We start from the raw sequence: 13,057 nt of genomic DNA on the forward strand, positions 1-13,057 counted from the left end.
AATTTGGTGGTTCCTCCATCCAGGGTTGTAAGTGTTTGAATATAGATTGTTGGGCTGCCTCTGATTGAAGTTTCCTTTATTATTCACCTAGTTCATTTTTTCTGTGAGAGGTGAAGCTGTTATATTCTGAACTCATGTATCCTCCTCCATAGCTGTCTTCATATTGACTGTTTGTGCCAACTGTGTTGACTTGCATTTTGTCGAGTCTTTTTATGAGCTGATCAAATTGAGCATTTATCATGCTTAGGGCATCCACTTCCAGGACCCCTACTATTCTCCTTGCGGTTCCTCTTTCATTTGGCCACTCATAATTATGATATGCGACCCTCTCTAGAAGTTCAAGTACTTGTGTCACTATTTTCTCCATCAGGTCACCTTCTGCAGCCAAATCTATTGTGCTCTTGTAGAGGATAGTAACCCATTATAGAAATTTTGCACTAGCAGTCAATCCTCTATGCCATGGTGTGGACATTCCCTCTACAGGTCCTTATATCTTTCCCATGCATCATAGAGTGATTCACCTTCCTTTTGTCTAAAGGTGTTGAGCTCAAGCCTCAGTCTTATAGTCTTTACAGGTGGGAAGTACCTTACTAGAAAAGCTTGTGAGAGGTTTTCCCAAGTGGTGAACGTTCCAGCTGGTTGAGAAAGTAACCACTTCCTTACTCTGTCTTGAAGGGAGAATGGGAATGCTCTGAGTCTTATAGCTTGATCAGACACTCTATTCATCTTAAACATGTCACATAGGGCAAGAAAGCACTAGAGGTGATAGTGTGGATCTTCTGTTGGTGAACCTCCAAACTGGGTTTGTTGAATCATTTGAAACCATGCTGGTTTTAACTCAAAGTTATTGGCTTCCACTATGGGTCTTATGACACTGGGCTGAAATCCTTAGACAGATGGAGCTCTGTAGTCTCTCAAGAGTCTTAGCCTGTCATTATTATTGGCCATGGTTGGAATTTTGGGATTTTCTTAATCGTGCTCTTGATGTTTCCTTTCCCTCCTAATGGCTCTTAGAGTTCTATCTATTTGGGGATCACAGTACAAGATTTCTTCTTTTGGTCTTGCTCTGGTCATATACCAGGTCAGGTACCTGAGAGAAAAGAAAAGAAATAAAACAAATCAAATAAAATTAGATAATAAATATAATTGCCTAAATCAGCTAAATTGCCTATTGCTCAATATTATTAAAGCCAAATTCCCTGGCAACGGCACCAAAAACTTGTTTGTTGGTTTTTATAATCCCGCAAGTGCACGGATCGCTAACAGGTAACAAAGTAATGAGTAGAGTATCATCCCACGAGGAATATGATAAGTAAATACCAATCTACATAGTAATTTTAACTGTTTAGGCTATCAAATAATGATGGAATGAAAGTTTTTTATTTTAAACACTAGAATAATAAACTTAAAACGAAATAATCTATTTTGAAACAATTCCGGAATTAAGATTTCACACTTGAATCTTACTATGGATGTTATCTTAGTTATTTACTGGATTGAGAATCGTTTGCCTTGATGGAAATTAATCCTAAGGTATCCTAAGTCCTCCCTCAAGGCACCTAGGGTATATTTTAATTAACTTAAACCCGAATTTTGTGGCGATCAAATTAATTAAACCCTTTAAGGTCTTTGACCAATTTTGAAATTCCACAAACGTAATCAGCCTATGTCTAGGTCAGAATTTCTAGGTTCAAAATCTTGATTTTCTAATATTAATCTTTGCCTTTCAGTCCTTTAATTAATATCTACAATCAATACCAAGTGGATACCAACACATAGCATGCATTAAGATCACAAGAAATTAAATCAAGGAACAAATCTCAAATCCAATAAATAAACCTTAATGTTTATCCATAATAATGATTATAAGCATTACTCTCCCAATTCCATAATATGAAAACTACTCACTCATGGTGAGTTCAGTAAACATCATGATAAAAAGGTAAAGACAATAAAAAGAAATCATCTAGAAGAAATAAAATAATAAAAATTCATCTAAGCAAATGTAATTAAAGAACCGAAGAGGGTTTGTAGCTTTGATTTTGTGGAACTTCAGCTGAAAAACTCCTCCTTGATACTTATATTCTTCTCCTTAAGATGGCTGAAGAGAGTGCAGAAGCGAGCACTCTTTAAAACTCCTAAAAAGCTCTGTAAAAAGAATGATCTCTGTGACACCCCTTACCCGACTACAGTGTAGCCGAGCAAGTTATGCCACTCAGTGTGCCGAGCACTCTATTTTATCTTAATTAATTTATATCATGCTTTTGAATATAATTTGTGAAATATAATTTATTTAAGTCATTTATCAAAATCATAATTTATTTGAGGTTCCGAGAATTTTATAGAAAATCCGGCAGAGCACCGGCTAAAAATGGAGAAAACCGTTCTTCGGAACCTGTGAAAAACACTTCCAATATTTGTATTCCATAATCTCAAACTCCAATATCCAAAATCTCAACATTTTTCAACTATTCATTTCTCAATCATTCATCACATGTGATAATCATATATAAATTACAGATACACATTCACTTTTCCTTTCACAAACACAATTTTCTTAACAATTTCTCTATTTGTCATTCATTCATTTCACATCATCATTAGACTCAAATCATAAATAAATTCTCACATGTGATTTATAATCACAAATTACAAGTACTTACATTAATACAAAATTATATTACATTTGTTTCAAATACACATGATAAAATAAGAGTTTAATTACAAAATTTACAAAAACTCTCAAAATACAAAATGGGACCTAGTGTCCTACCAATGCACTGTGGATGGTGAGGTGACACGGACACTATGCAGAACTGTGAACTGCCTTACCGAATCTGTGGTCTACTGGGCCCTCTGTCCAAATCTTCAGTACCTACGCGTTGCAAAAGCGACGCGCTAAGCATAAAGCTTAGTGGTGCCAATAATACAAGAAAATATAATATGCAAATAAAAATCATAATTTCTTAGCCATTGTGTTCATAAGAACTGAATAATTACCAACTTAATGTTTAGTCGAGGGCTAATTACGTTTTATGATATTAACTTCTTCATGCATTTTGTTAATTATTTTCTTCATGATCTTGAGTTTCTTTGTATTCTATCATAATCATTCCTGATATTTAATTTTCGTATTTTCTTTAACAATCAGTTCAATTACAGTTATACTTTTCCATGCCCGAGTAACCTATACAAATTGACCGGACTGGATAACGGGTCGTTGGCACTGGACACCGCGGTGCCTCGGGCCGTCATACCATGGGACGCAGAACGTCAACCACGTATGCAGTCAGTATGGCTAAAAAGCCATGATATCACATGATCGGGCATAAAAGCCATGAATACGGGCATAAAAGCCATGAATACGGGAATAAAGCTATGAATACAGGCATAAAGCCTTTCGCAGTACTGCTAAAACAATACCCTATTGGCATGCCAATCTATCCAAACCAATCACATTAGGCCTACTAGGGCATTTTGCACTTTTAAGTTTCACAATTTTTGAATTTCAAGTCTTGGTGTCACTATTCACTTCATTGGTCAACAAAAAGTTGACTTTTGCATAGAAAATAGTTGCATTGGTTTTAACACTTCCAATGTACCACATTTTGCATTTAAAACTTGTTGGCATTAAGCATTAATACCATTTCTAAGCTTAAACCAAGAGAAGCAAAATTTTCAATTTTTGTAACTCAACTTTACTATTCCGTTGGGCACTGTTGCAGTAAGAATTTGAGGAAATGGTAAACATGAAAGTTGTTCCTTATTTTGTCTAGTTGAATTTCCTTTTTTGAATCACTCCATTTGGAGTTTTGTATCTCAAGTTATGGCCAAAATAAGTTTACTGTTCACGTGTCTTGTTCATCTTTGAGATTTTGGGTCCGCAGATTTTTGGTCCAACTTTGGTCAGTAATTTGATCAAGTTAAGTTCATAATTTGGTCTAACTTTCTTCATATGAAATGTTCTACTATGCCTTAGGTTTCCATCGGTTCAAGAATCGCCTAAATCCGAGTTTTCTAGAGAGAGTTATAGCCATCCAAACATTACTGCTCAAATCAAAATCTGCAGAGTTACAGGTTTGAACAGTGACTGTGACTGCCATTTGGGTTAGGTTCTGGTCATAATTTGGGGTAGGTTTCTTCATAAAAGTTGTTTTTCTATGTCTTATCTTATTGCTGTAAAAATTTCAGGTCAATTGACCATATCTACAGTGAGTTATGGCCAAATGAACAGTTACTGTTCATTTGGTCATTTCTGTAGGTGCTGTTGCAGGGTATCCGGATTGGGGCCAACTTTTGGTCCACTTGCTTTGGTCTTTTGGGCATGGTTTCTTCAGCAAAAATGTGCCATTATAAGTCTAGTTTCATGTCTAATTGGCCAAACACCAATTGGACCTACACAGCCAAAGATATGGCAGTCCAAGTGGGCTGGAATCACAGCCTCCCTACTGGTTACCCTAGGCAGCCTAACAATTAAGTTTGCATCACTCTAAATCTCTTCAAATTATGGTGAACTTACCTCAAATGGTCACTAATTGACCCTTAAAATGTTCTTTCACCATTACCTAAGCAAGGTCCAAGTTTCTCTCTAAAATTTCCAGCTCATTCAATATACATGTTACTAGAACGAATAGTGCACTCAGTGCACAATCAGCATGCAGAAACAGGGTGCAAAAATAATCACTATAATTTATAGAAACAAGATTTGAAGACCATATTTTCCAGAAATCAACCTTCATATGTCTAACTCAATCTCCAATTGGAATCACATCAAAATCAGATCGGAAATTGCAGAACTAATTAAAAAGGTGCAACCTGTCCAGAATCCAGTACATGCAGGATAGTAGTAAGGAAATGTAAAAATATCACCCAGCAGCTACCACAATTAGCTCTTGGCCATAACTACAAGGTTTTAGAGCATTCAATAAGCGTTTCAAGGACTCAAGAATCACATCATTTCGAGTTTTATAGCTCCAGTTATGATTTATTGAAGGTGGCTGTCATGTTGCAGGAAATCAGCAGAACAGAGTCCACATCTGAGCAATAAAATGTTTTGTCCTCAAACCCTAACCTAACATTAGAATCAAGTCTGACATAAAACTACAAAGTTTTAGAACATTCCTTAAGGTTTCTTTTGACATAAAAATCACCCTGATCTGAGATTCCTAACTCCAGTTATGAATTTTTAAAATTTACTGTTCACGCATACACTGTACAGATTCCAGATTTTCACTCATCTACAAGTTTCTATGGCATCTAGTTGTAGGATTTACTAATTTCTTCTATAAAACACAGAAATAAACATAAGTTAAAGCACTAACCTTGGTTGAAAATCCATCTAGTCACTCCCTTTTGCTTCCAATCTCTCAAGCTAGGTCAAAAATCAAGTTTTTGTGTTTGGAGGTTGGGAAAATATGGAAGATTTTAATGGGAAATTAGAGCTTCAAAAAGCATCCATGGAGGAAGGCTCAAGAAGTGGTTCACGTCCAAAAGAAGAAGAAGAACCAGAAATTTTGTGTCTTCATTTGTCATTTTTCTCTTTTTAATTTGGCTTATTAGGTTGTGATTGGTGGAAGCCCTTCAAATGACATCATGTGATGTCATATTTAGGTTTTTCTTTCATTTTCTTTTCTTCTTTTCTCTACTCATTTTCACATTAATTTTTAGTAATATTTATTCATATTTTATATCATATTAATTATTTACTCAACTGGACAAGTCGGCCAAAAATACCTCTGAAGGCGAAATGACCAAAATGCCCTCCGTTTGGCTTAACGGGTCAAAATTGTCTGTACCGATTGAAAAATTTTTCTAGGTATTTTCTTGGCATTCTAATGCCATGGGAACCTCAATAACCCTTCTCTGGAGTCCCAAAAATTATTTTATAATTTTTCCCCCGGGTCTAGGACTCCTCGTTGCGAGAACCGCAACTTACCTCTGGTTACCCATCGCTTGGGCACCGGCTCTTTTGACTTAACTGTATTTTATTTCTAAAATTTTTGCTAAATTTTTCTCATTAATATTTGAGTTAATTATGGTCCCTCACTTTGATTTGAATATTTTTTCGTTCGTTCTAGCTGTCCGGATCGACACCGGTCACCGGAACAGTAGAATGTACGGAGTTGCTACTGGGAGGATGTTACAACTCTTCCCCTCTTATTTAAATTTCGTCCTCGAAATTTACCCAGGGTAAATAGCCGAGGAGCTACTACCTCTTTATTTCTTCATCTTTCCGTGTTATCCTACTTCACTTTCTCCTTAGTCTCAATCCTATCCTCAAACAGTTATGTACTCATCCTTTTTCATCTTAAATACAGTCTCCTTCTCATCTCCATTCGCTATCTCATTGTCTCTTCACTCTCTTATTCCATACCTTAACTTAAAATAAACAGGAAATACAGATCTGCAATAGTGTCACCTCGACTCTTATGAATGCAATGCATGATATGCAGTCTATCTAGGTCCAGAAACGCCTAAACCGCGCTCTGATACCACTAAATGTGACACCCCTTACCCGACTACAGTGTAGCCGAGCAAGTTATGCCACTCAGTGTGCCGAGCACTCTATTTTATCTTAATTAATTTATATCATGCTTTTGAATATAATTTGTGAAATATAATTTATTTAAGTCATTTATCAAAATCATAATTTATTTGAGGTTCCGAGAATTTTATAGAAAATCCGGCAGAGCACCGGCTAAAAATGGAGAAAACCGTTCTTCGGAACCTGTGAAAAACACTTCTAATATTTGTATTCCATAATCTCAAACTCCAATATCCAAAATCTCAACATTTTTCAACTATTCATTTCTCAATCATTCATCACATGTGATAATCATATATAAATTACAGATACACATTCACTTTTCCTTTCACAAACACAATTTTCTTAACAATTTCTCTATTTGTCATTCATTCATTTCACATCATCATTAGACTCAAATCATAAATAAATTCTCACATGTGATTTATAATCACAAATTACAAGTACTTACATTAATACAAAATTATATTACATTTGTTTCAAATACACATGATAAAATAAGAGTTTAATTACAAAATTTACAAAAACTCTCAAAATACAAAATGGGACCTAGTGTCCTACCAATGCACTGTGGATGGTGAGGTGACACGGACACTATGCGAATCGTGGAACCGCCTTACCGAATCTGTGGTCTCTCGGGCCCTCTGTCCAAATCTTGATTACTACGCGTTGCAAAAGCGCTAAGCATAAAGCTTAGTGGTGCCAATAATACAAGAAAATATAATATGCAAATAAAAATCATAATTTCTTAGCCATTGTGTTCATAAGAACTGAATAATTACCAACTTAATGTTTAGTCGAGGGCTAATTACGTTTTATGATATTAACTTCTTCATGCATTTTGTTAATTATTTTCTTCATGATCTTGAGTTTCTTTGTATTCTATAATAATCATTCCTGATATTTAATTTTCGTATTTTCTTTAACAATCAGTTCAATTACAGTTATACTTTTCCATACCCGAGTAACCTATACAAATTGACCGGACTGGATAACGGGTCGTTGGCACTGGACACCGCGGTGCCTCGGGCCGTCATACCATGGGACGCAGAACGTCAACCACGTATCACGATCGGTATGGCTAAAAAGCCATGATATCACATGATCGGGCATAAAAGCCATGAATACGGGCATAAAAGCCATGAATACGGGCATAAAGCTATGAATACAAGCATAAAGCCTTTCGCAGTACTGCTAAAACAATACCCTATTGGCATGCCAATCTATCCAAACCAATCACATTAGGCCTACTAGGGCATTTTGCACTTTTAAGTTTCACAATTTTTGAATTTCAAGTCTTGGTGTCACTATTCACTTCATTGGTCAACAAAAGGTTGCCTTTTGCATATAAAATAGTTGCATTCGTATTAACACTTACAATTTACCAAATATATCATTTAGAAGTTGATTGCATTAAGCATTAATACCATTTCTAAGCTTAAACCAAGAGAAGCAAAATTTTCAATTTTTGTAACTCAACTTTACTATTCCGTTGGGCACTGTTGCAGTAAGAATTTGAGGAAATGGTAAACATGAAAGTTGTTCCTTATTTTGTCTAGTTGAATTTCCTTTTTTGAATCACTCTATTTGGAGTTTTGTAACTCAAGTTATGGCTAAAATAAGTTTACTGTTCACGTGTACTGTTCATGCTGAGATTTTGGGTCTGGCAGACTTTTGGTCCAACTTTGGTCAGTAATTTGATCAAGTTAAGTTCATAATTTGGTCTAACTTTCTTCATATGAAATGTACTACTATGCCTTAGGTTTCCATCGGTTCAAGAATCGCCTAAATCCGAGTTTTCTAGAGAGAGTTATAGCCATCCAAACATTACTGCTCAAATCAAAATCTGCAGAGTTGCAGGTTTGAACAGTGACTGTGACTGCCATTTGGGTTAGGTTCTGGTCATAATTTGGGGTAGGTTTCTTCATAAAAGTTGTTTGTATATGTCTTATCTTGTTGCTGTAAAAATTTCAGGTCAATTGACCATATCTACAGTGAGTTATGGCCAAATGAACAGTTACTGTTCATTTGGTCATTTCTGCAGGTGCTGTTGCAGGGTATCCGGATTGGGGCCAACTTTTGGTCCACTTGCTTTGGTCTTTTGGGCATGGTTTCTTCAGCAAAAATGTGCCATTATAAGTCTAGTTTCGTGTCTAATTGGCCAAACACCAATTGGACCTACACAGCCAAAGATATGGCAGTCCAAGTGGGCTGGAATCACAGCCTCCCTACTGGTTACCCTAGGCAGCCTACCAATTAAGTTTGCATCACTCTAAATCTCTTCAAATTATGGTGAACTTACCTCAAATGGTCACTAATTGACCCTTAAAATGTTCTTTCACCATTACCTAAGCAAGGTCCAAGTTTCTCTCTAAAATTTCCAGCTCATGCAATATACATGTTACTAGAACAAATAGTGCACTCAGTGCACAATCAGCATGCAGAAACAGGGTGCAAAAATAATCACTATAATTTATAGAAACAAGATTTGAAGACCATATTTTCCAGAAATCAACCTTCATATGTCTAACTCAATCTCCAATTGAATCACATCAAAATCAGATCGGAAATTGCAGAACTAATTAAAAAGGTGCAACCTGTCCAGAATCCAGTACATGCAGGATAGTAGTAAGGAAATGTAAAAATATCACCCAGCAGCTACCACAATTAGCTCTTGGCCATAACTACAAGGTTTTAGAGCATTCAATAAGCGTTTCAAGGACTCAAGAATCACATCATTTCGAGTTTTATAGCTCCAGTTATGATTTATTGAAGGTGGCTGTCATGTTGCAGGAAATCAGCAGAACAGAGTCCACATCTGAGCAATAAAATGTTTTGTCCTCAAACCCTAACCTAACATGAGAATCAAGTCTGACATAAAACTACAAAGTTTTAGAACATTCCTTAAGGTTTCTTTTGACATAAAAATCACCCTGATCTGAGATTCCTAACTACAGTTATGAATTTTTAAAATTTACTGTTCACGCATACACTGTACAGATTCCAGATTTTCACTCATCTACAAGTTTCTATGGCATCTCGTTGTAGGATTTACTAATTTCTTCTATAAAACACAGAAATAAACATAAGTTAAAGCACTAACCTTGGTTGAAAATCCAGCTGGTCACTCCCTTTTGCTTCCAATCTCTCAAGCTAGGTCAAAAATCAAGTTTTTGTGTTTGGTGGTTGGGAAAATATGGAAGATTTTAATGGGAAATTAGAGCTTCAAAAAGCATCCATGGAGGAAGGCTCAAGAAGTGGTTCACGTCCAAAAGAAGAAGAATAACCAGAAATTTTGTGTCTTCATTTGTCATTTTTCTCTTTTTAATTTGGCTTATTAGATTGTGATTGGTGGAAGCCCTTCAAATGACATCATGTGATGTCATATTTAGGTTTTTCTTTCATTTTCTTTTCTTCTTTTCTCTACTCATTTTCACATTAATTTTTAGTAATATTTATTCATATTTTATGTCATATTAATTATTTACTCAACTGGACAAGTCGGCCAAAAATCACCTCTGAAGGCAAAATGACCAAAATGCCCTCCGTTTGGCTTAACGGGTCAAAATTGTCTGTATCGATTGAAAAATTTTTCTAGGTATTTTCTTGGCATTCTAATGCCATGGAAACCTCAATAACCCTTCTCTGGAGTCCCAAAAATTATTTTATAATTTTTCCCCCGGGTTTAGGGCTCCTCGTTGCGAGAACCGCAACTTACCTCTGGTTACCCATCGCTTGGGCACCGGCTCTTTTGACTTAACTGTATTTTATTTCTAAAATTTTTGCTAAATTTTTCTCATTAATATTTGAGTTAATTATGGTCCCTCACTTTGATTTGAATATTTTTTCGATCGTTCTAGCTGTCCGGATCGACACCGGTCACCGGAACAGTAGAATGTACGGAGTTGCTACTGGGAGGATGTTACAATCTCTCTTTTCTTGATGTTTTTTGCTTCTATTTATAATAGTTGTTCTAAGGTTAGGTCATTTTGAGTCCAAAAAGCCTTAGGAGTCTGATTTGAATGTGTAAATAAAAGCAGGAATTCGAGTTAGAAAATTGGCTATCACATGATACACGACCCATGTGTCACTACACGGCCTCGAGCCGTGTAACTTACTGGAGTAGAATGGCGGAGTTTTGCATTGGCATAGAGACTTACACGGGTCCCTATAGATTACACGGGTCCAATTACACGATTCGTGTACTTTTGTTCCTCCATTGGCTCTCCGGCTTTCATCTAGCAGGAGGTTACATGGGTCTGTGGCTTTGCTTACACAACCCATTTACTTTGTATCAGTAGCAATTCTCAGTCTTTTGACCTCTCCAAGCTTCCCTTTGCACTCCTATGCTCTAGGGCTTCACTCAAACACCTAAAATGATGCAGAAAATATGGAATTAAGAGCTTGACAATAAAAATTATAAAAACTAATGAAATCAACTACTATGCATGAGATTACTTACCTAAATGCTATGAGATAGTATACAAATGTTCTTAAAAACATCTATACAATTCAAGTCTATCATGCACTTGAAGGAACGGAAGCGCGAAAAACATATGTTTATACCATTGAATTCAAAAATTTTCACCTAGGGTCACATGCATCATGCAAGATTTAATTTTATCTATTTGATTTCAATGATAAACAACATATTAAAATACTTTTAATATGTTTTTCGATCTGTATTTACCATTTAAGATTTTTAAATTAATCAGATTAATTTTAGAACCCTAGATTAAAGCAAGAACAAATACACTAACCTCTTGATGCACTGTAGTGTATTTATGCCTTTCAGATGTGTCTTCAAGACAATAGATGTTGCCCCTCTAGCTTGTCCACAACAATAACACCTATGGCAGCCCTTGAACAGCTTCTAAAGCTTTTTCTATTAATTAGAAAATCAAGTTCTACCTTTTAAGAGATTAAAGATGTAAACTGGACACTAGAAATGATTTCTAGTATTTTTAATTCAAGAGATTGTTTGCTAATCTCTTGGAATTGGTGAGAGATGAAGAAGAAGAGAAGGGAGAGCCTCAAGGTGGTGGCACAAATGAGAGCAGCAGCTGGTTGTATTTTTTTTCTCTTCATAACAACACTTATATAGCTAGGTTAACACATTAAACCCTTGCCACATGTCACCCTTTGATTGGTTCTAGGTTTAATTGACCCAATCACATTCTGCCAAGTGTCAAACCTATATTTAATCTTAATTTTAATCATCTTACATGATTAAAAGACATTTGGCAAGCTTATGTGTAATGCCATATGTCACCATCTCATGGTGCCACATGTCACCCTGTGAAATGATCAAAATGCCCCTGTGTCTTAATTTTGAGTTCTCAACCCAAAATAATTATTTCTCTTCTTCTAATCAATTTATATCAAATATGAATTAATTAATTAATCTTTATTAATTAATTTCTCATTAATTAAATTCATATTTAAACACTTTAAATATAAATTTAACTTATACTATACATCCAATAATCTAGATTTGGTTTCAAGTCATGCTAGGGACTTTGTAATCTAATTGCAAACCAAACCTATTTAATTAATCAATTAAACTCTTTAATTAATTAATTAAATCATATTTAATTAGGTGATAACTTGTGTATGTGTGTGACTTACTAGGCTCATCACTAATTGGCAATGAGATATGATATCAACTCTTAATATCATTAGAACTCTTTCTTAGCATAAATGATTTCTCTAAATCATTTTATGCACCTCATAGACCATGGTTAACACCTAGCATAGCATGCCATGGCCACCCAATTAGTAATAAGGTTTACCTTAAATGAACCTATAATCATATGTTACCATGCACTAGAATCTCTCTGTTACAAAATCCCAACTCAAGCTAGAGTCATGGTTTATGTCAAACTCCATTTGCTATGAATATTATGTTCTCTTTTAATTCCAATTCTTGATTAAAAGATTTTCTCATCAGAAACTCTTTTCTGAATAAATCTATCTGTCCTGGCTAGGAAGTTAAAACATCAAGAACAATTAAATGAACATAGGATTTTATCTCTATTTACTTAGAGGAATAGATTCCATCTTGATCAACACCTGCCTCCATATATAACTAGTAGGAGCCAACACATGCCCATATACCCATACACAGTACAATTATGAAAGCAGTATCAAACTCAAACCACCTCTATACAAGATAACTGTGCTATCTCAGGTCTAAAGATTAGATGCACTTATATGATTTATAACAATGCATTGACAAGAGTAAACTCCATGTGCTTGTCATAAGTGTCACTGGTTCGGCCTACTTATCATTTATCAGTGCTTATCATGTTTGTCATATGGCATGAGACTCACCATTTCATCTTATTTATATCTCATATAAATAACTTGGGAACAAACATGAATACAATCTTTCTGGATAAGTCATGTCCTTATTATGAAGTATCCTCGATTGTGAACCTATTTATGATACTTTGTACTAGAAATACTATCACTCATATTCTTAACAACTTAAGAATAAAATTTCTAACAAAA

At 35.3% G+C, this 13,057-nt stretch overlaps 1 non-coding gene across 1 annotated transcript; it reads left to right on the plus strand.

The window, feature by feature from the left end:
* Positions 1 to 454: 454 nt before the first annotated feature.
* LOC131171486 (small nucleolar RNA R71) lies at positions 455 to 561 on the plus strand. Its single transcript, XR_009142146.1, has one exon. It is a non-coding gene; the product is annotated as a small nucleolar RNA R71 (small nucleolar RNA).
* Positions 562 to 13,057: the final 12,496 nt, after the last annotated feature.

This window comes from Hevea brasiliensis, chromosome 12 (assembly GCF_030052815.1).
Source record: "Hevea brasiliensis isolate MT/VB/25A 57/8 chromosome 12, ASM3005281v1, whole genome shotgun sequence".
NCBI lineage: Eukaryota > Viridiplantae > Streptophyta > Magnoliopsida > Malpighiales > Euphorbiaceae > Hevea > Hevea brasiliensis.